The sequence below is a fragment of the Myotis yumanensis genome, unplaced genomic scaffold (assembly GCF_028538775.1).
Source record: "Myotis yumanensis isolate MYYU_CA2020_CCGP unplaced genomic scaffold, mMyoYum1.0.hap1 SCAF_16, whole genome shotgun sequence".
NCBI classification, from domain to species: Eukaryota; Metazoa; Chordata; class Mammalia; order Chiroptera; family Vespertilionidae; genus Myotis; species Myotis yumanensis.
Window position 1 is genome coordinate 35619865 of NW_027223767.1, and position 22049 is coordinate 35641913.

General features: G+C 39.5%; 1 protein-coding gene and 1 non-coding gene across 2 annotated transcripts in view; both read right to left on the reverse strand.

The window, feature by feature from the left end:
* Positions 1–22049, reverse strand: part of PITPNC1 (phosphatidylinositol transfer protein cytoplasmic 1) — a 208855-nt gene that overhangs the window by 179914 nt on the left and 6892 nt on the right. The window lies entirely within an intron of this gene.
* On the reverse strand, positions 17556–17665 carry LOC138995302 (U6 spliceosomal RNA). The gene has a single exon (XR_011468611.1). It is a non-coding gene; the product is annotated as a U6 spliceosomal RNA (small nuclear RNA).

A 22049-nucleotide genomic window follows, 5' to 3' on the forward strand; every position in this document is an offset into this window, starting at 1 on the left:
CAAAGTTTTGTTGTTGGTGGTTTTTTTTTTAATGAGTCAATTTACTCTGTAATTCAGGAAAAATAGGCTCCTCCCTTTCTCAGAAGTTTCCCGATACCATTTTTAAGGTTAAAACTAGAAAGTGTCCCCAACAGGTATAAAGATGGGTATTAGCTCTAGATCTGAGGCATGTACTGGATCACAGAATTTGAGGCAAGGACACAGAGAAGGACCCACGAGCCTGGCAAAGCAACTTGAGATGCTTGCTGGATAAAAATCTGTCTTAGTAGGAAGTGCACCATATCTATTCTCCACCTCAGAAACAGGAAACTTCTAGAACCCACGCCAATGAGCTAGAGCTGATGAACAATCGGGAAGTTTCCACTTCTCCATCACAGATACCTGTTTTCCCCCCTTACCCCCTGCAACTGCTTTCACATTTTCCCTCTCCCTTTCTCCTCCTACCCCTAAGCAAGCTTTTACTTTTGGGTGCAAGCCAGTCTGCTCAATTTCACTGAGTTATCAATCCAGTGTTAATCTGGGCAAAGAGATTGCTGTCCCTCTAACCCTTACCAGACAAATAAGTTTGCACTCAAGGAGCTAGTTACTTTGTAAGGCCAAGCTATACCTAATTTCTCACAGGCTGAGAGATCCCTGAACACAACCCAAGGCATCAGCAACGTCTATTTTCTCAGATCGAGGACATTCATTCTCATCATGATTAATCAAGCAACTTCCTAAAGTGATGCCATCCTTGGTTGCTGATGTCTTTCTTTTTTGTTTCCTCCCTCCCAGGAAGACTGATTCATGGAACAGGCAGAAATCTGCCACCCACCCAAAGAATGAAAAATGGAATTCTCTCGTGATAGGAAGTTTTTACATGGAACACTGCAATTCCATTTCCTTGCACTGTAATTTTTAGGTCACTATTTACTAAGCCAGTTTAGAATATTCCATTTTAGTGTAAAATTGTCTTCTCTCAGGGACTGGCAGAGCAGTGCTGCCATAAACAAACCAACTGAGCAAGATAGAAATTTAGTCTCTAATAAAAATAGGTATCGGGAGCTTTGTATAGTCTGTAAGGCAATAAGATCTTAATCTACTATCTAATCATCTCCTGACAATGAGGTCATGCTCCTGGAAGCCTTAAGACTCAAATAATCTGTCAGGGAGATTTCTAATACACAGTTCCCAAGGAAAGGATACCCCAATATACTACCTCATTCCATTGGCCAAGCAGGCAGAACCCCCAGTCTGTGGGAAACTAGGGAGACCTTTACAATAGTACTGACTGCAAAGGTATGCTAACAGCAGTAAAGTTGACAATTAGTTACTTAAAAAGTGTGCAGCCCTGGTCAGTGTTGCTCCATGGTTAGGGCGTCGGCCCAAGCACCAAAAGGTTGCCAGTTCTATTCCCAGTCAAAGGAACATACTAGATTTGCAGGTTCATTAGATCTCCAGTCCCAGTCAGGGCGCATGTAGGAGGCAACCAATTGATGTGTCTCTCTCACAGTGATGTTTCTCTCTCTCTCTTCCACTCCCTCCCTCCCTTCCACTCCCTGAAAATCAATGGAAAATATATGCTTGGGCCGTATCCTGTTTGGCTCAGTGGATAGAGCATTGGCTTGCGGACTGAAGGGTTCCAGGTTCGATTCCAGTCAAGGGCACATGCCCTGCTTGCAGACTCGATCCCCAGTAGGGGGAGTGCAGGAAGCAACCAATCAATGATTCTCATCATTGATGTTTCAATCTCTCTCTCCCTCTCCCTTCCTCTCTATGAAATCAATTTAAAATATATATATTTTATTATATATATATTAAATTATATATATAATTTCCTTGGGTGAGGATTAACAAACAAAAAAAAATGTGCAAATTCATACATGATCCACAGCACAAGACATCCAGAATTTTATAGAAAGTAGACTCAATTCAAGTCATTAAATACTATAGGTTTCTTGAGCAATGGGCCTTAGAGGACTCCGGAAGGCTGGCCCCCAAGAGATTATTATATGTAAATCAAGTTAACTGCTTCTGCTTCCCTTGCTGACACTACATTTCGAGTTCACTCTCCACCGTTGGTGGGGTCACATGGAGGAGGCAGCCAGTCAATGTGTCTCTCTCACATTGATGTCTCTCCCCCACTCTCTCTTTTTCCCCCCCTCTCTCTCCATTCTACTCTCTCTGAAAAGCAATGGGAGAAAAAATATACTCAGGTGAGGTTTAACAAAAAATATATATTAAAAAAAACAAGCCCTGGCCAGTTTGGCTCAGTGGATAGAGCGTCAGCCTGCAGACTCAAGGGTCCCGGGTTCGATTCCGGTCAAGGGCATGTACCTTGGTTGCGGGCACATCCCCAGTGGGGGGTGTGCAGGAGGCAGCTGGTCGATGTTTCTCTCTCATCAATGTTTCTAACTCTCTATCCCTCTCCCTTCCTCTCTGTAAAAAATCAATAAAATATATTTAAAAAAAAAAAAACAATAAAAAAATAAAAAGCAACTTAGATCATTTGTATAGGTTCTTCTTTAATGATGATGTAGATGCCAAGTTAAATTTTTAAAAAAGGCATATGGTAGTTAAATAAGTAAATAATGTATCAAACACACACACACACACACAAGAATGTATGGTACAGCAAAAACTGAACTTCTTGGCAAGGAATTCAATGCAGAAGTACATCGGAAGCACATCATGGGTCAGAACGTTGCAGATTATATGCGTTATCTAATGGAAGAAGATGAAGATGCTTACAAGAAACAGTTCTCTCAATGTATAAAGAACAACGTAACTCCAGACATGATGGAGGAGATGTATAAGAAAGCTCATGCTGCTATACGAGAGAATCCAGTCTATGAGAAGAAGCCTAAGAAAGAAGTTAAAAAGAAGAGGTGGAACCGTCCCAAAATGTCTCTTGCCCAGAAGAAAGATCGGGTAGCTCAGAAGAAAGCAAGCTTCCTCAGAGCTCAGGAACGGGCTGTTGAGAGCTAATAAACCAAATCATAATTTTCTATGAAGATTTTCCAGAAGAGACAATAAACTTATTAGGCAAACAAAAAAAACAAAAACAAAAAAAAAACTGAACTTCTCAAGTATGGCAGGACCCTACCCAGGTCCATCAGCCTCCTTGCACCTGGGGACACCAACAACAGGCTGGGAGAGGTGGGTAAGAATTTAGACAGAAATACACTGCATTTGCCCCAGCTCCCCATGACCACCTTGTTTTTCCTATGTTTATGGAAAAATATAGGATCTTAATCTAATCTTACAGTGAGTGAGATTATGCAAAACTCCACTGTAAATAAAATAGCAATACCAATGAACAATGAAAACGGGATGTACACTTATATACAAAAGAGGACATTCTTACGTGCAAAGTTAAGTGAATTTTTCAGAGTTGGTATCTGTGTTCAAAAACTCCAGTCACAGCCACGCTATTTTCCATATTAATCCATACATAAACACTGATACTGCTGTGCCTTCAATTTGGCAATTATTCTTCAACATATGAGCAAATTACAGTAAAGAATAGCAATGCATTTTTACACATATAATAAATGTAAACTACATTCAGGTTTGCTCTTTGGGCAAACACGATTCTTAAAAGTCAATTTTTTCATTCTGAAATATGTGACTATTGCATATTTATCACATCTACTAGTAAGTCGGGTCTTTATTGCTTTTGAGCAAAGTTCTTTGCAAATCATCCAGAAGAAGGAAGAGTACAACACAATCTTCAGAAAATGTTACAAAGGTTCAGAAAGAATCAAGTCAGAATGAGTTCCTGGGTTTGAAAGAGGTAACATTTTAAGATTTCATTTATTAAGGGCATGTCAAGGCCATTATGTAATCATGTCCATGTTCATTAGCTCTGATTTCAGAGAAAGGCAAGGTAATGAAGAGAAGAGACATTAAAAGTTGGCTACATGGTACATTTAGGGAACCATAATTAGTCTGATTTAGCCAGAGCGCAGGATATAAGGGAGGCACAGAGGGTAAGGTTGGGAGAAGTCTGCCCAGAAGGATTTTAAATGTCACAGAAAGGGGCTTGGACTCATTGTAAAAAAGAGGCTGTGCTGACCCAAGAGACTCAGAGAGAATGTGACATGGGTCTTGTTATTAGGAAACTTATAATCTAATGGAAGTGACCCCCAGAGAGGTTCATGAACTAATGAAAGGCAGGAGAGAAATGAATTATGACAGGGGAGAAGGGAAAACTTCTCTGAGAATGAGGCATTTCAGCTGGGCCCTAAAGGATGAGTAGAACTGAGGCGGTAGTGGACGGCAACAAAAGAGCATAATAGATGGAGAGAGTGTGCAAAGCCACGGAAGCAGAAAAACAGAATATACTGGGCAAATGATGAGAATTTCAACTGAACTGTCAGCTAAGATGCATGAGAATCTCCCTATAGAAAGCATTTGCCCTTTGCCCCTGTTATTGTCTACTGGCATCGCACTAACATGATTTGCCATTTTTCCTATCTGTTTGTGCTTTATTTTTTATGTTTACTGTCCGTCTCTACCTCTAAATGAGGGGTTAAATATTTTAGGCTTTGCAAGGTATATGGTCTCAGCTTTCCTGTTGCAGTGTGAAAGTCATAGACAAGACATAAATATGAGTGTGACTGTGTTCCAGTAAAACATTATATACAGAATTAGGTGGCAAACAGGAACTGGCCCACATAATGTATTTTGCAGACCTCTGCTCTCAAATGCATGAGGACTGGGGCTGAGGTTGGGACTGTCTATGTACAGCACCTAAGAGAACCTGATGTGGCAGGCACTGAGTGACTATTTGTTGGGTGGCTAAATAAGAATGAATAAGCTGTAAAGTTGATTGAGATTCCACTGTGTAAAGAAACTTGTGTTTGAAAGTTTGAACCTTATTCTATAGGGAATGGGATGCCATCAGGTTTTTTGTTTGTTTGTTTGTTTTTTAAGTTAGGTGTCCTGAGATATAACTAGTACAATAAAATTCATTTTTTAAGTGTATAGTTCAATAAATATTGATATAAATTGTTTAGACAGCACCACATAGAGCACATTTCCTTTATCCAAAACTGTGCCCACAAGGACATTTCCTTATGTCCCTTGGCAATTAACCTCTCTTATCACCTCTCTTATCAGCCTCTAGTAACCACTGATCTGATTTCTGTAGGCTCATAAGAAAGTACTCTTGTTTTTGTCCAACTTTTTTCATTCAGTATATTTATTTATTCCATGTTGTTGTGTGTACAGTTTGTTCTTCTTTATTCTTGAGAAGTATTCCATTGAATGGACCTACCACAATTGGTTGATACATTCACCTATTGATGGACATCTGGCTGTTTCTAGATTTTATCACAAATAAAGGAGGCACAGTCACTTTTAATCCCTGCCTTTGCTATTGAATAACTCCTCTGTTCTCTTTCAAAAGCACGTCCATACTTGGCCATGAGTTGATAACTAGTGAGACTGGGTAAGGGTACACCATTCTCTCTATTTTTATGTAGAAAAAAAATTAGGTACTTTATATAAAATGTTTTCTTGGTATGTATCAATACTAAAAATATTCAGTAATTCTAGAACTGAGCAAATGGGTCCAACTTGGAGGCCTTATTTAAAGAAGGTTTAAGTTTGATTCCTGTATTTGGTTTATTATAGTCATGGAAAGTCTTTACTAAAAATACAAATTCATTTATCCTCTCCTCAGAAGTACTGAACCAGGTCACACCAAGTCATTCTTTTTTTTTTTTTTTTTTTTAATATATTTTATTGATTTTCCACAGAGAGTAAGAGTTAGAAACATCGATGAGAGAGAAACATCGATCAGCCGCCTCCTGCACATCCCCCACCGGGAATGTGCCCGAAACCCAGGTACATGCCCTTGACCGGAATTGAACCTGGGACCTCTCAGTCCGCAGGCCGACACTCTATCCACTGAGCCAAACCGGTTTGGGCCCAAGTCATTCTTTTAAGCAGTTTGGAAAACACTGAATTCTCTGAGTGATCTAACCTCCAGTTTTAGTTTCATATGGAAAAAGGGGAACAATAAATCCAATTCTCCCACTGTCATCTCTTTTTACTCCTATGATTTCCGCTTCTCTTCCATCATTCTCAAACTCTCAAATACACCGACATCAGATCTAGTAACCAACTAATTACAGAGGAAAACTGTAATGGAAAAACAATAGATACAAACTAGAAAGAAATCTGCAAATGGGAAACAATTTAAAAAAGGGGAGCCCGGCTGGTTGCTCAGTGGTTGAGTGCCAACCTATGAACCAGGAGGTCACGGTTTGATTCTCGGTCAGGGCACAAGATTGCGGGTTGTGTGCTTAATCTTCCGTGTGGGGCATGCAGGAGGCAGCCAATCAATGATTCTCTCTCACTGATATTTCTATCGCTCTCTCCCTCTCCTTTCCTCTCTAAAATCAATAAAAAATATATATATTTTTTGAAAGTGGCGGGAGGAAGAAACTTAAGTATAAAGAGAAGCATGTGAGGAAATAACATAGTGGTCCTTATCATCTTCCTGTTGCTTCTCTTAGAATTAAATCAAAGTCTAAGGTCACAAAGACCAGGAGCATAAATACAGGGATGCAGAGTGAGTGAGGAGTCACCAAGATTTTAATCTTGCCTTGAGTTGAGTTGCTTAACTCCAGGCATCCTGGGGATAGTGACAGGAGCACCTGGTTCTGTCAGAACCTGCTTGGAATTTCGACCTTTGTATCTCTCTTCTCCCGAAGATAAACAACTTGATCCTCACATACACATTAAACCCTGTCCTGGGCTCCAGGCCAAGTCCTGTCCTCAGTTTGAAAGAGTTTATTAGTCAAAGTAGTATTCATGAATACTTACTGAGTACCTACTGCAGGCTAGACCAGATGTGAGGCACTTCCATATGTAACCTGCAAACCAGGCTTCTTATTTTATAAACTAGGAAATTCTGAGTAACAGAAAATTTGGTTGACTTGTCTAAGATCATAGAGATAGTAGGACATTGAAGTGAAGATTAGAAACCAAGATTACTTGACTCCCTAAGCCCAAGTTTTTTCTAGGGGAAGCAAGTTCCATAGTGGAGAAGCTTGGGCTCTGGAATCAGAATGTTTGGTTTCATCCTGACTCTGCCACTCACTAGCTGTGCCTCAGAGTCTCTATTTGTAACATAGGGTAGCAATAGAATCCATGTTATGGGATTTTTTGTGTGCGGATTAAACACATTAATATAAACACTTAGCCCATATTAAGTACCCCCAAAATGATGGCCATTATTACTCTCTGTGGGAGGAGCAAGGGTCAAGCCCACTAAGTTCTTCATGCTCTTGTGCACCAGTGATAGTAACAGTTGTTTCAGTCCATGTGAGCTGTTATAACAGAACACCATAGCCTGACTGGCTCATCAACAGAAATTTACTTCGTACAGTTCTGGAGGCTGAGAAGTCCAAGGCGAAGGCACAGGCAAATTCAGGATCTGGTGAGGAGGGCCTACTTCCTGGTTCATCAAGGGCTGTCTTCTCTCTGTGTCTCTCTGGGGTTTTTTTTATAAAGACACTAATCCCATTTCTGAGGGCTCCACCCTTCTGACCTACCACCTCTAAAAGGCCCCACCTCCAAACACCATTACATTGGGAATTGGGTTTCAATATATGAATTTGGGGGTGGGGGAAACATAAACAGTCATAATGTCAACTTATTCCTGAGATCAAGTTGCCTCCTTGTATTCGAGTTCCAGTTTTTTTTTAAAATACAGAACCTGATGACCTATGAGTGCCCCTAGGGCTGGAGCATCTTGCCAATCTCCTCCTCCCCCCACCCTCATTCTTGCTTCATAACGGGCATCCTGTCCTTGAGCTCCACCCTGAGCTGAAACATTTCCCCACATGCTTCTCTGATGTGGATAGGGTTAAGGTTCAGGTTAGGGCTAGGACTCGGGGTAGGGCTAAGGCTAGGGCTAGGACTAGGTCTAAGGTACCAAGAAAGGGAAGCATCCTTCCTACTCTCGCATACCCTGATTCTGCCAACTGCTACATTACACTTGCTCTGGACTCTGACTAAAAGAGCAGTATTAGTTGTGCTATAGCTTTAATGAGCACACAAGCTCATTTACTATCAGCAAAAAGCTTCATCACCTCAACCCGCCAAAGATCTGTTTAAGCCCTCACACTAATAATTTACAAATTTAAAGAGACACTAATTGCATACTTGGTTCTCCAGCTATTGACCTTTTGCTTGTTTAAAATAATTTTTACTAATAAAATATCAGAAGCCTAAAAGGCAAATTTCACTTGCAAATACTATTTTTTTTCCTTTAGGTAATGGCTGTTTCCAAAGAGACACTAAACAAACAGAATGTTTAAAAACTGAGTTTTCCCAAATGTAACTCTTACACATAGATGATAGCAGCATAAATATTACAATCACTTGGGAAAACATGTGCGTAACTCTACTCTTGGGGACATGCCCCCTAGAAAGACACTCTCACACGTGGGTAGTTAGAAACATGAAGCATGTTCCCAGCAGCAGTGTTCATAAAAACCAAACTCTGGAAACAAGCCTTTGGGCCCGGATCAAAGAATGGAAAATACATTATGGCAGATTCATATAAAGGATACTATACAGCCATAAAAATGAATGAATTATAGTTATACAAACCTCTGGATCAAAATGTTGAGTGAAAAAAAGACCAAGCTCTGCAATTCAATGGGGAAAAATAGTCTTTTCAACAAATGGCTGGGACAAATGGATAGCCACATACAAAAGGAAGAATTTGGACTACTACCCTATACCATATACAAAAATTAACTTGAAATGAACTTAAAAGACCTAAATTTAAGAGCTTAAACTACAAAACTCTTAGAAGAAAACATATATATAATCTTTGTGACCTTGGGTTAGGGAATAGTTTCTTAGATATTATACCCAAAGCACAAGGAACAACAACAAAAAAAAATGATACATTAGATTTCATCAAAATTTAAAACTTTTGTGCTTAAAAGGACATTATCAAAAAAGTGAAAAGACAACCCACATAATGAGAGAAAATATTTGCAAATCATGTATCTGACAAGGGTCTAATATCTAGAATACAGAAAGAACTCCTATAACCCAACAATAAAAAGACTAGTAACTTGAAAAGAAATTTCTCTAAAGAGATACAAATAGCCAATAAGCACATGAAAAGATGCTCAACATCATTAGTCATTAAGGATATGCAAATCAAAACCACAATGAGACACCCCTGTCACACCCACTAGGTCTAGAATAAAAAGACAGTAACAAGTGTTGGCAAGGATGTGCAAACACTGGAACCCTCATACACTGCTGGTGGGAATGTAAACAGAATTTTTAGATGACCCATCAATTCCACCCCTAGGTACATATCCGAAAGAATTAAAAACTGGTGCCCAAATAAAAGCTTGTAAATGAATGTTAGCAGTATCAGCATTCATAATAGCCAAAAAGTAGATCAAATGTCCATCAAGTGATGATTAGATAAACAAAATGTAGTATATCCATACAAGGAAATTCAGGCATTAAAAGAAATGAGGTACTGATTCATACAACAACATGGATGAACCTTGAAAATATTATGCTAAGGAAAAGAAGCCAGTCACAGAGGCCATATATTATATGATTTCATTTATATGAAATGTCCAGAATATGCAAATCCATAAAGAGATACAAAGTAAATTAGTGGTAGCCAAAGGCTGGGGAAAGTGGAGAATGGGAAGTGACTGCCAATGGGTACAGGGTTTCTTTCTGAGTGAAAGAAATGTTCTAGGATTAGATAGTGGTGATGGTTGCACAACCTGGTGAATATACGAAAAACTACTTATCTGTAATATATTTAAAAGAGTGAATGTTATAGTATATGAATTATATTTCAACATGAACCTTGAATAGAAAGAAACAGGAAGCTGTTAAAGACTACATTCTCTCTAATGCCATGTGCAGAGAGAGCCTGGGATCCAGGGAGGAGCATATAAAGTGTTAAATGAACTGCTTTCATCCTACTTATTTTTTCCGATTGATTTTTAAAGACAATGGGAGAGAGGGAGGGGGGAGGGGAAATTGGTTGCGCCCTGTATACTCCCAACAGGGGTGAGATGAGAGGGGGTAAAGGGGTGTATCCAGTCTGCAACCCAGGTCTGTGCCCTTGACTGGGAGGGAATGGAACCTGTGACCTTCTGTGACCCTCTGTGTGCAGGCCAATGCTCTAACCACTTAGCCATGCCAGCCAGGGCTCATCCTACTTATTAAGAGGGGCAATGAGTTCATGGGTGTATGGCTTCATACCTATTCAATAGTTAATAAAATCAAAATTTTTAAAGAGTAATTTTTTTCCCATTTTTCAAGCCACAATCAGTACAAAAATTATATCTGAATTTAAATGACCATTAGGTGATAATCAACCTCAACTAAGCAACTACCATGTGCAAAGCACCATAAAACGAACTGTGGGGAGTTAAAAAAAAAAAAAAGGCGGTGACAATCACCTTCCTCCGAGGAGCTCATAATCTAAACCATGAGCAGCCACCAACCAGCCCCCTCACAGAATAATCTCAGCACCAGCTATTATTAAGGCACCCATTTCACACAATTAAGCAATTATAATATGAAATATATTTTACTTTAGCAGCTTCAACATTTTATTCTGAAAATCTGTTTCATCTCCCTCTTATAAATCTGCTTTTAAGGACTCAGATAGAGGTGAAATTAGAGCATGCTTACAAGACTTCCTTTCTCACTGGAAGTAATGTGTTTTTAAAGCCCTGACTTAAATGATATCTTTAGATTATCACACATTCTCATCTAGGCTCTCTTAGTTTCTATTAGAACATTCATATAATGATATCTTGAAGTGCTTTTTTGCAAGATACAGTCTAGATAAACACAGAAGCTTTCTAAAAACAATCAAGGTTTCCCTCATGATTTATAACAGCTTTAAGGTAATCTAAAATTGTATCTATGTTTCTAGTTTTACTAAAATATGGCAAATGCAAATAATCTGAACTTGAACACTCTTGTTTTCATTAAGAAGATCAATATTCTTTTTTTTTTTTTAAATATATTTTATTGATTTTTCACAGAGAGGAAGGGAGAAAGATAGAGAGTTAGAAACATCGATGAGAGAGAAACATCGATCAGCTGCCTCCTGCACATCTCCCACTGGGGATGTGCCCGCAACCAAGGTACATGCCCTTGACCGGAATCAAACCCGGGACCTTTCAGTCTGCAGGCCGACGCTCTATCCACTGAGCCAAACCGGTTTCGGCGAGATCAATATTCTTATTTTATATCACAGGTTCTGGGGACATATACTCTGAAATGTATTGTTTCAATAAATAATTTAGAAATAGACAGCCATTTTAGGACCAACTGTCTAAATTGATACGATTAACTTGCCCAGGAATGACTGTGAGCTGCCCTTTGGCTATAGAAAGCAATGGTGTTGTTGGAGAACACAAGTGGAATTTGTAGCCAAAGAACCCTGGGCTTGATTCAGCTCTGCCACTGACTAACTGCGTGCCTTTGGCAAATCCTGTGAGCCTCAATTTCCCTATCTGAAAAATAAAAATAATAGCATGTGCCTTGGAGGATGGCGGCAAGGATGACATGAGATAATTAACACAGAGGTCCTGGGACACTGGAATGTTCCACTAATGTTGGCCCTCTGTGTTTTCCCTTCCTCCGGCAAAGCAAAGCCTTGCTAAGCAAACGCCCTCATAGACAAATATATCATTTTAATTAAATGCTTAGACACTAAAAACAAGTGGTTTCACCATTTACTAAATTTTCTCCTCCACAAGCTAAATTATAATCTTAGTTAAACAGCTTCAAAAAATATCTAATGAAAACCTTATTTTAAAAATTAAAAGTAATGAGGAAGTAGAGCATAATCCATTCTTAAGCTTATTAACATAATTGAAGGCTTCCTTTCTACACCCAAACGCATACTGGTTTCTGCAACCAAGGTAAGCAGTTACGAGCTATATTTTAGGATTGAGATGTCACTGAAAAGTCACATACAGACAGAAGGACATGCTAACCACATCTGCCACTAAGCCAAGAGGAGCAGCTAACATGATCAAATAACAGAAGCACGAATCGAAAACATTTTGTCAAATTGGAAATCAGCAGATGCTACTCGTCGCATTTACACTGAAAAGTCCTGTGGTAATGCTTGCTGTTGCTATGAGGCTGCTGTTTTTGGTAGATTTCATACACACTGGAAAAAGAGACTTAGCAGTGCCAGCAGATCTCCTGGGTAAGACCTGACCACCAATGCCGATGATGCTGCTAGAGCATCACCAAAGCATAAGGTGCTGAAGTAAGTTCTGTGTTTTCCCTACTGGCCCTCCAATACCTGGGGTCAAATCCCACCCGTGCCTGTCTTTGTATGGCCCACGAGCTACAAATGGTTTTGCATTTTTAAGAGGTTGAAATAAATCAAAATTAGAGTAATATTTTGTGACATGTGAAAATTATGTAAATTTCCAATTTCAGTGTTCATAAATTAAAAAATGTATAAGCCTTGCCTGAGGATATGTTTTATTGATTTTTAGAGAAAGAAGGGAAAGAGAAAGAAATGTGGATGTACTAGTAAGAGAGAAAAATCAATCAGTTGCCTCCCAAACGTACCCCGTTCAGGAATCGAACCGGGAACCCAGGCATGTGCCCTGACCAGGAATGGAACCAGCAACTCTTCCGTGCACGGGACGACACCCACCCAACTGAACCACACTGGCCAGGGCTGTTCAATGTTTTTTAAAGGGCAGTATCAAAGGAGGACCACTGGAATGAGGAGGGAGTCTGGAAATCATTTATTTCGTAAAGTGAATAGTTGGGGGAATTGTGACTATGAAATCATAGAAGATAAAACCGAAGGATGACATGTCTTTAAATATTTAAAGACTCAGCATATGGAAACGGTTGTGTCACTCTAGAGGGAAAAAAGAGGAACGATCATGAAAGTTCTAGGGAGGCAGACATCAACGAAGCATAAGAAAGTGTCTTCTAAACGAAGAGGGCAATCAGAGAAGAGGTCATACCTCAAAAGAGCAAGCACCCTCCCATGCTGGTGCTTAAGCTGAATGGCAAGATGATCACTATGCAAGATTATTATAGAAAGGATTCTGACAGGGTGTAGGAAGCTGAACTGTTTTAACACTTGGATTCTTTCTATGATTTTATCTAAAAGGAAAAAAAAATGATCATAAATAAGTAAAAGCTTAACGACAGGTCATTGGAAAACAATTTCTACTACCACATTCACTAAGGATTATACCTACAGAGAAATACAAATATATGTATATATGTGTATGAATCTATATGTATGTGTACATGGCACATTAAAAAGAGGCCTTCCATTTAAATAAAGAGTACATCAGCTATAAAAAGAATCACATTAAGAAAAGAAGGGTTATTTTTAGGAAGAGGCTCCAATTACATAAAATGAGGAAAGGATATCCACTGCTAAATAAAATGAGCTAAAGTCTTTCCCTGTGTTACTGCAGGAAATCGGCATGGCACTGCTTAAAAGAAGCGGGAAGTCTATATATAATACGGGAAGGAGAGGACTGTGTTAAAAAAAAAAAAAAAAAAAGAGGGCACAGCTGCATGATTTACTTGCACTAGACTTCTTTGCAAAAGAGTTTTACGAACATCACAAAGTACAGCCACCTGTTAAGCTGTTATTTTGGCCTATCTATTTTCAATGTCAATCTTGACACCCAAGCAAGATACACACCACCATAGCAACATACTAGTAAACATCACGGTGATGGAAAATAAAATTTTAAGAAGCAACTCATAGCCCCTGCAGGGCTGGAAATAAACTAATCCATTTTTTACTATAACATAACATTCCCACGCTGCAAACTCAGATCCTCTGGGTATCTATCTTAGAATTCCTTCCCATGAGCCATGTGGAAAGTAGACACTCCAAGTGTACTAGGTGGTCCCCCTAAAATAAAGGGGTTTAAAAGTGTGAGACAATGATCATTTTGTGCATAGCTCAGGGAATGCATGTTTACTAGGTATTCATGCAGTACCCACAGATGGGCAATTATCATCACCCCTTACATTTGTAGGCTCCCTATCTCATGTGATCAGTCTTTGATGGAGTCGAAAAGAGAAGTAGTTGACAGCTGGGGAAACTGAGGCACAGGAAAACTGAGTCTTCCTAAAACAATTCATGGATTACCACACAGCAAGGATTCAGCCAGTTCTTCTAAGTCAGTGGTTCTCAACCTTCCTAATGCCGAGACCCTTTAATACAGTTCCTCATGTTGTGGTGACCCCAATTTCATTGTTACAAATTGAACATAATTAGAGCATAGTGATTAATCACAAAAACAATATGTAATTATATATGTGTTTTCCCATGGTCTTAGGCGACCCCTGTGAAAGGGTCGTTCGACCCCCAAAGGGAGAACTGCTGTTCTAAGTCCATGCTCACACTCACTATACTGCACCAGCCCACACCAGAAAAACCAAATAGGACAACACAAGTGATAAAATGCAAAGTGTTTAATTAAATGAAAGGGTAGAGAAAAAAAATGAAAGAAAAATAACGTTTGGAAGTAATTATACTTCTTTACAATGATGAAACTCCCTGAGGGAGCTGGGGCAATTACCAGGACTTAAAATGTGACCACTGTCAGTTTTGGCTGATTTGCAATTCAAAAAGACCCAATGAGAACAGAAAGAAAGCTGATCTTCCAGCTAGAAGATGAGACACACCCAGAGGGTGTGTTGTGGGGGAGGCATAGGGCGGTGGTGTGCCATCAGGAGTCTGCATCGGGTGAGCGGGTTCCATCCCAGGGCAGATCTGAGCCCAGAGGTCAGCAACACAGGCCTGGACTCCAATCCAACCCCACAATTCGCTGCCTCTTTTTTACTTTGTTCTGAATTTTTCTCAGTCTGCGCGGCCTGTAAGGCCCTTGGCAGCTTCTTCTTCAGGTCCACAGAAGAGACTGTCCAAAGGCCAGGTGAACACTCAGTGTAGCATTCCGCAGATGACAAAGAGATGACTCTATGATGAACCTTCTGTGAAGCCAGGGATTTGGCTGCTTTTGACCTAAGAACCAGTTCTGAACCTTTTTGAAAAATTAGACGATTTCTGACAGACACAAGCAACGTGTTTTTTTTTCCAAAAAGAAACAACTCCTGGAGGAGTTGTGGGCAAAAGGCTGAACACCTACATAAATAATGGCTAATTTTAAATGCACTTGACCTTTTTGGAAGTGTTTTTCTTGAAAAGGCTTAAGGGAATTATTCCATTTGAACAACTAATAGCCTAATTACTATATTTTTAAAAAACAACCACCAAGCTCCTTTTCAGCCAGATCTTGGCAAGAAATCGCTGAAGCACACCCATATCTGCAGCCCCACAAGTCACATTGCTGAAAAAATGTAATTACACTCGGCGGTGTCCAAGTTCCCATCAGGCACAATCCAAAAGTGAACTATTGAATCCCGAATCTAAAGGTTTTTCATTTTGGACACAGTGCCTCTTAATGAGCAGCAAAAACATAATATCAAAAAATGAGCATTCATCATGGCCTTCAATGGTCCAGGGTGTGGGTCTCCCATACACTCGGTACAGTCTGTACCCTACTGATTAAATGTAATTCCAGTGACCCTACTCTCTGCACTTAAGGGAGGGAGGGGATTCAATAACCGTATTTCATATCTTTAAACCTGTCTCACTGAACAAAAGAACCATCCATTTTCACAGCATTTTTAAAATATTGATAAACCACTTTTATCCACTGCATCACTTTTATGGAGGCTGAATGACCAGAATGATGGATATGTGTGAAAAGATATTAAGGGGCCGCATTATTCTTTTCATCCACAGAAGCATCATCATAATTTCAGATCACGGCAAACTCAGCAAAATGCTCTTCATGGAGAACTATGTCACCAGGGCACTACCCATAAGGAACTAACACATTTCAGAAGACATGCCCCTGTTTTCAGAACTACCTGTCCATACAAGCCAGTGATTACGTCTTGTTTTCTCAAACATCTATCCAGTGTTGTTTCTCTGTTTTGTTTAATGGCTAATTACTGGTTTAACAAGGGTTTTGTTTTCTATGACTCTGTATTACAAGGGTCTAATATTTCAGGTGTATCAGAGGTTAAATACACCTGTAAGGTAGCCCAGACACACTGGAAAATGCTCTCAGACTGGATCGAAATGCAGGACTAACATGTTTCTAGATCCCATTATTTTCTTGGATAGTGCATGGAACAAACTTCTCCTTGACAGTGGCAGGACCATCATCCCATAAAATCAAATGAAATCCAGGTTGTCAGCTCATGAGTTAAAAACTCTATCTATAGACATCACTAAGAAAAGTAGACAAGAATGAAAATGTAACAAAATTAAATGATTAATATTAAGCCATCATACTGACTTAAATTATTTTGTTCTCCTAAGTTAAACATTTATAAAATCCTAAAAGAATAAAATGAAATAAGATTTTAGCCCTGGCTGGGTTGGTTGGAGTGTCATGCCATACACCAAAAGGTTGTGAGTTTGATCCCCAGTCAGGGCAGGTACAGGAGGCAACCAATCAATGTTGCTCTCTCACATAGATGTTCCTCTCTCTCTCTTCCTTCCTCTCCCTCTAAAAATAAAAAATAAAAACATATCTTTGGTTGAGGATTTTTAAAAATATATTCCTTAAAAAACTTACATTTAACTACAGTTCCCTATTCAGAAAAAGGGTCCAATTAATATCTATTTCCTCCTGGGACAAGAATAAAGCATTATCATTAATCAAATATTCTGTCTTCTATGTTAATAGAAGAACACTTGTCAATGCCAACCTTGTTTGTTTGAAATGCTTCTAAAATGCCAGGTACTTTTTCCTATCTTAGTAAGTATTCTAAATAAAAATGTACTTTTCTGTTAAATGACAAGATAGTATTAGGTAGCCCCGAATTTAAATTTTCAATCACTTCAGTTGTTGCTGCAAAGGTATAGGTCATTATCTGAGTCATCAATGCCACCCAAAATATGGATATGGCTCCATCTTGTCATATTCTGTCTTTGAAAGAAAACAGAACTCAGGAAAAATTCTAGTTAGTTTCCATTAATTTAACTTCTATTGGCTTTATTTCAGGAAATGGTATATGAGTTTAATGATAAATAGAAAGGAGACTTAAAAAAGAAAAACTGACCAGCTACATCAAGTAGTAAATTCATAGAAACAAAGTAAAATGGCAGTTGCTAGGGGTTGGAGGGAGGCAGAATGGGGAATTATTGCTTAATGGGCACAAAGTTCCACTTTTACAAAACGATTTCTAGAGATGGATGGTGGTAATGGCTGCCCCAACAGTGTGAATGCACACTGAACACTATACTTAAAAATTATTATTTTTTTAAAAACTAACCAGAATTTACACATCCAACCAAATAGGTCATTTTAGGTGGTTACGTGTTTTTTCCAACACTGCTGACAAAGAGCAAAACATCTCTGAATCTCCACTGTGGAATGAAAGGCAGGTTTGTTTGGGTTTTTCATTGTTTTAAAATTCTCGATCCTGGTAAATGCCTTTTGAGGCTAATATTTTTTTTGAAAAAAAATATGGAACGCTTCACAAATTTGCATGTCATCATCCTTGCGCAGGGGCCATGCTAATCTTCTCTGTATCGTTCCAATTTTAGTATATGTGCTGCCGAAGCAAGCACGAGGCTAATTTTTAATTTGGAAAAAGAAAAAGTTCCATTTTCAAAAGAAATAATTGTATCAAGTTAAAATTTGTTATGGAAGTCCACATGAGGTGTTAATTTGTGCATAGGCTTAGTAAACTGGCTCTGGACGAAATGCTAACAAAGGTGAGCCATCTCAGCAGGGAGGGCAAATAAATATAGCGGTGGGCAAAAGCAGGTTCAAGTACATTTTGGTCATTTTTCATGCCCTCCTCTTTGCTTACCTCCACAGGAAGTTTTAAGTTTTTGACTAAATGTGCCAAAAAATATGGTGTCGCTTTGTCTGTTCCCATCATTATTTTTAGATACTGAGTTTGAGAAAGCTCACAGGTGCTCATCAGTGAACATCTCTGCTGCTGATGTCTATAAAAGCCAAAGGTTTTCACTGCCATTAAAAGGAATAATTTTCAAAATTGTAGAGGTGGTTCTTTTTTTAGAGCATGAACTACAAGTTATTTTCAAAGGAGTATGATTCATTTATCAAAGTTAAGCTGAGGAATGTCACTTGGTTTAGTACTTGGGTAAAATTGATCATTCAATGGATAAAACTTGTGGACCACTCTCTCAGCTTAACCGGAATACAAGAACTGCCTTCCCCCAACTATTTTCTTTGATAATCCTGGACAAGTTATTTAATCTTTAATAAATCACCGCTAGTGCTCCTTCCAGCTTTAGGATTTTAAGGAAGGTAAAACTGGGTAGAGGAAAGAGCATGCCTATGGAGTAGGACCACCTAGGTGGGAATCCAAGTCTACCACTGATCAGCCATGCAAGCACCCCTGGTCCACATTTGTAAAGTGGGATGATAATATCTCACTCACAGGGCCATTCTGAGGACTAAGTGAAATAAGAAGACACTCACTCCACAAGTGTAATTTCTCTCTTTCCTTCCTTTGCACGTGAAATGTGGCTGCTATCAGTCCAAGCATATAAAATAGAAATAAAAATGTAAAACACTTTCCAAACAGTGTTTCATGGAATGCATTGCTGAGGCATATAGTGCTGACTATTTTATTATGTGCATAAAAGCAAGGTTACTGCAAGGCCACACTCAACCAGACCTTGTGACACAGATCTAGCTCCTAGGACAGTCATGGCAAGTAACTTTCACAATTTATGTGAGACATGAAGCCAGAGATGGCTCAGATAAGCAAAACGAACAGTGAAACCCTTGGCTTTCGAAGCACTGTTCAGTTCTCCACAATACTTTCCGGAAGTCTGGGTTCAATACTCATCAGCAGGTCATATCACTGTCTCTATAAACTGGCGATACATGTTGGAAACTTTTTGGCCAGAGAATCAAGAGATAAGTGACGCTTTGCCATTTTAGAAATAAACAAGTAAATCCCACCACAATGTTCAAAACAGACAAAAATATTGCACAGCTTTGGGGAAATACAAACAATCTAGCAAATAAGACCCAGTGCACTTGAAGGTTTCAACAACTTCATTATACAGCAGCTCCCCACCCCCTTACCCATAGTTTTACTTTCTGCGGTTTCAGTTACCTGTGGTCAACCAGGTCTGAAAATACCAAGTGGAAAATTTCAGTAATAAGCAATTCGTGTTTTTAGTTGTGTGCCATTCTGAGTAATGTGATGAGATCTGGCAGGGTCCCCCTCTATCCCACCAGGGACGTGAATCATCCCTTTGTCCAGCACATCCACACTGTATATGCAACCCACCTGCTAGTCCCTGAGTAGCCAACTCATTTATCAGACTGTCGCAGCCTCCGAGTCCTTGTGTTTAGGTAAGCCTTATTCTACTTAATAATGGTCCCAAAGCATTCATATAGCTTCTATTACATATATGGTTATAACTGTTCTATTTGATTATTAGTGATTGATGTTAATCTCTTACTGTGCCTAATTTATATGTTAAACTTTATCATAGGTATGTGTAGGTAAAAACAGAGTGTATATGGAGTTTTTGGTACTACCTGTGGTTTCAGGCATCAACTAGGGGTCTTGGAACACATCCTGAGGATAAGCCGGGACTACTGTATTAGCATCCAACTTAGTGGTGAATTCTCATTTTTCTTCTCAATATATTGATTGGTAATTTTTGGTGTAAAAAATAACCCAAAAAAACTATTCCTCAGAAAACACCTTAATATAGCAAATATAACCAGACCTGAAAGTGTGTGTGTGTGTGTGTGTGTGTGTGTGTGTGTGTGTAGATGACATGAGACAGGGAAGCAGTCTTTGGAGATTAGCTGCTCAAATTAGATGCTTAAAACAACATGACTATAGGTTGTCATCATATTACATGTGTTTGGCCAATCTTCTCTAGGTGATTCATCCTGGGAAAGAAACAACACCCTAAAGATCAGCAGACATAATTCTAGAGGAATTAAAGGATGATGAGGTTTTTCTCTTTGCTTGGGAGCAACAGGAATTCTAGAAGGTCATGCTTCACCGAAAGGAGCAAAAAAGAAAAAGAAAAGAAGGGGAGAGTCATTGAATAAATTTGCTCAAGAACTTACGTTAGCTACTTGTTCAGATATATGAGTCGGCTTCCACTAAAGTCTACAAAGGAGTTTTAAGAGCAGGCCCCTTTTGTCAGATTGCTGGGAAATGAAGGAATGAGTCACTTTAATACTTGATGTCAAAATCTTGTTGAGCTCTGGCTTTCTGTTTCTAAATCAACAAACAGCAATGTACAATGTTGCACAGGCAGTCAGCCAGGAAGTGGTGGATGACCCCAGACTCCTTCCTCTGTCACTCCTTCCGCAGCCACCACAGTGGGTCCTGTGCAGTGGGGTTCCCTTCTAGTGATCTGCCATCCTGGGAGATAATGCACAGCCTAACGGGGCAGGATTTTGCCATCTTAGACTGAGTCTATTGAGACATAGTTTAAATAGCTAGTTAGCTTCCATGACGAGAGGTCTTAAGGCAGAGGATTCAACTCCCCCATAGAACCATCTCCTCCCCAGAAATGTGTATTCCAGGATTTATTCTGCTAACAAATTACTTCTCATTCGATGAGTATAGAAAGCAGAGTCATGCACTTGGAGCCATAGCCAGAAAGGTCCCCAGGTGGGGACCTTCATGATGGCCACCAGCCTCTGTCCCCTTGAGCTGGGGCTGGGGGTTCAGAGGGTTGTGACATGTGTCAGTGAGCCCTGCAGTTGGCCTTACTTTGAATAGTTGGGTAACTATTCAAACTGTGATTACTTTTTTCCCCTTAAGTATGAAGTTCTGACCTAAATTGTGGTCATTTTGATCCAATCTGGCAGATTTTTCCCCTCACAGCTGCGTAAGAGAACAACCTCCTTTGGAAAGCAAGACTCAGGACAACCACAGCCATCTCCTTGAGGACAGGTACCGTGTACTCGTAACTCAAATTCCACACTTCTGTCAATGGCTCTCTCTCTGAACATAGATTGTCTATTCTGGTGGAAAAAATCCATAGGCACCTCTTTAAAAAAAAAACCAAAAAAAAACACAGCTTTAGCCCAGCCCGCATGGCTCAGTGGTTGAGCGTCGACCTATGAACCAGGAAGTCACGGTTCGATTCCTGGTCAGGGCATATACCAGGGTTGCTGGCTCAATCCCCAATGTGGGGCATGTAGGAGGTAGCTGGTCAATGATTCTCTGTCATCATTGATGTTTCTCTCTCTCTCTTTTCTCCCTTTCCCTTCCTCTCTGAAATAAAATGTAAAACAAAAAATAAACAGCTTTATTGAGATGTATTTTATTTTTTTAAAATATATTTTATTGATTTTTCACAGAGAGTAAGGGAGAGAGACAGAGAGCTAGAAACATCGATGAGAGAACATCGATCAGCTGCCTCCTGCACATCTCCCACTGGGGATGTGCCCGCAACCAAGGTACATGCCCCTGACCGAATCGAACCTGGGACCCTTCAGTCCGCAGGCCGACGCTCTATCCACCGAGCCAAACCGGTTTTGGCTGAGATGTATTTTATATACCAACTCAATGGTTTTTAATATATTTACAGAGAGTTGTGCAACCATCACCATAATCTACTTTATAATGGCAATGAAACTTCTCCAATGGCCTGTGGACTGTAAGCTCTAGGATGACAAACAAGTAAACAAATAAATAAAACAAGTACTGCTTATGATAGAAAGAAGTGCAGAGATAAAGAATAATGGGGAAAAATTATTTTAGATGGAGTGGTCAGGAAAGACGTCCCTGAGGAGGCGACATTTCCACTTATATACCCACAAGTTTTCTGTAAACTTTCAAGTTTTTTTTTTTTTAAGACTTTTATTTTTTTGATTTTTAGAGAGAGAAACATCAATGTGAGAGCACAACATGGACCAAATGCCACGTCCCCTACCAGGGATTGAGCTGCAACCCAGGCATGCCCTGACCAGGATTCAACCTGGCAGCCT